This window comes from Astatotilapia calliptera, chromosome 3 (assembly GCF_900246225.1).
Source record: "Astatotilapia calliptera chromosome 3, fAstCal1.2, whole genome shotgun sequence".
Classification (NCBI taxonomy): domain Eukaryota; kingdom Metazoa; phylum Chordata; class Actinopteri; order Cichliformes; family Cichlidae; genus Astatotilapia; species Astatotilapia calliptera.
The window spans coordinates 50632054-50634254 of record NC_039304.1 but is presented as its reverse complement, the minus strand read 5'-3'; the positions used below and the strand labels follow the sequence as shown (position 1 = coordinate 50634254).

The window sequence follows — 2201 nt, the reverse complement described above, 5'->3', positions numbered from 1 at the left end:
TAACTTCTGTCGGTGCTGTGCTTTTGGAAACCGAATTTCCCAGAGGAACCCACCCGAGGGATTAATAAAGTTTTATCTTATCTTATCTCTTACCTTATCTCTTATCTTATCTTATCTTACATTTGCAAAAGTGCTCTAATGTTTTTGGAGATGCCTGGAACTTTTTACTCTGTGTTTCTCACTTCATAAAGGAATTATTCTTAAAATTAACCATCTAACACAGCAACAATGAGCAGATGAAAAAGACAAAAAATCCCAAATCAATTCACAGGTTGGACTTAGAACCTCTTAGAGATAATCTTCTAAACTGCTCATCTCACAGAAGACAAATCAGGACCCTCACTGGATGTCAAATCTTCATACTAGGGCTATCCAGTCTAGTTGATCTTTAATCATATGATGTTCACCGCCATCTTATCTATCCTCCTTAATGTCCAGCTGCTACTCACTCTCCTCATTTGCTTGTTGGATGTTGGTCCCCCTGAATGCCATTCTCACCTGAGCATGAAAAGTCTTACAGAGGAAAAAGTAAACAAGAGGATCCAGACAGACATTGAAAGTTGCAACCATGGTGGTCACCTCCTGCAGGTAGTACAACACTGGACCTACAGAGCAGCTGCTCCACAGAAAAACTGAGGGTAGTCGAACCAGGTAAAACGGGACAAAACAAACACAGAAGATGCTGACCAGCACCAACATGTTCCTGCGAGACTTCAAGAGCTTCTCGGAGCCAGAGGAGGCCAGCTGCCTCTGCTGTGCCTGCAACACCCTGCGGGAGGTGCTGTAGTAGAAGAAGACCAAGGATATGAAGACCACGAGGAAAGTAACGACACACAAAGCCTGAATGATTTTGAAGGACACAGTGACCAGTGGACTAAAGATGAGAACACAGCGGCTGATACTAGAAGGCAGAGATTTATGAGTGATGAAAACAGGATAATGAAAATAATTCCTGTAGTCACAAGAAAAGTCCAGGTGATCATCGAGATGATGCGGGCAGTCCGTACTGTCTGCAGGACACGAGTTCGTGAAGGATGAACAATCTTCAGATACCTGAGAAAGAAGAGGAAGGAGGGGAGTAGACAACTTCACTGATCAGTCACAGTGCTGTCACACCTTCAGAAATCATTCATGCTTTCATCAGGAGTGCATGGTTTGCAGTCAACAACACCATCATGAACTGCAGTCTGAAATCAGTAAAAGTTTCTTACCTGTTGGCAGCGATGTACCCCATGAATATGATGCTGGCATACATGTTGAGGTAGAAGGCAGAGGCTCCAAAGCTGCAGTAGAGCTGCCAAATTATTATAGATCCGCTATTATAGTGGCCGATGCGCAGTGGCAGAGAGAGACAGAGCAGAAAGTCGGCAGCTGTCAGGTTTTTCAGGAAGACCTTCAAGCTGCTCGATGCCTGCTGCTGAGCTTGACAACAGTAGAACTTTATGACGAAGCCATTGAGAGGTAGACCCACCTGAACATGACACAGAGATGATGGAAAGAAGACTTTGGTACATGCACCTTCAGACTCAACATGAACAGTTTATGAAAACTTCAACCAGTGTATAACAGAGCACAGTCTGAAGATTTGACACTTACCACAAACAGCAGACTGTAGACCACCATAAAGAAAGTGCTGGCAGATGTGTCGACAGCATCACAGGTCTGGTTGGAAGGTGAAGTCTCATATTTTGGGTCAACCATGCTTCCAGATCTGAAAAATAAACCTACTTCAGAGATCTACCTCTTTGCAACAAACTGTTTATAAATGCTAGTTTAATCTTTGAAAGGATCAACCTTCATGGTCCCTTCGTTCGAGATAAATCAAAGTCAAACCAATTTTAAACATTGTGTTGAGATCAACTACATGTGTCTTTGAGACAGTAATTTTGACCCCCAGTAAGAAACCTTGGAGTCACTCATGATCAGTGTTGGGCAAGTTACTTTTAAAAAGTAATTCATTATAACTGAGTTACAAGATTCTAAAAGTAATTACTTGGAAAGTAACTGGCCCTGGGTGAGGGACCAGACAAAGAGCGATTCATAAGACCCTTATGAAAAGGACACCGAGGGAACAGTTTACCCTGCCCGGGATAGGGTTGGAGCCAGGCCCGGGGAGGGTGCCCGAGGGCGAGCGTCTGGTGGCCGGGCCTTAGTCCATGGGATCCGGCCGGGCACAGCCCGAAGAGGAGACATGGGCCCAT

At 44.4% G+C, this 2201-nt stretch overlaps 1 pseudogene; it reads right to left on the bottom strand.

Moving 5' to 3' along the window:
- Window positions 1-394: 394 nt before the first annotated feature.
- On the bottom strand, window positions 395-1701 carry LOC113019726 (P2Y purinoceptor 14-like; annotated as a pseudogene).
- Window positions 1702-2201: the final 500 nt, after the last annotated feature.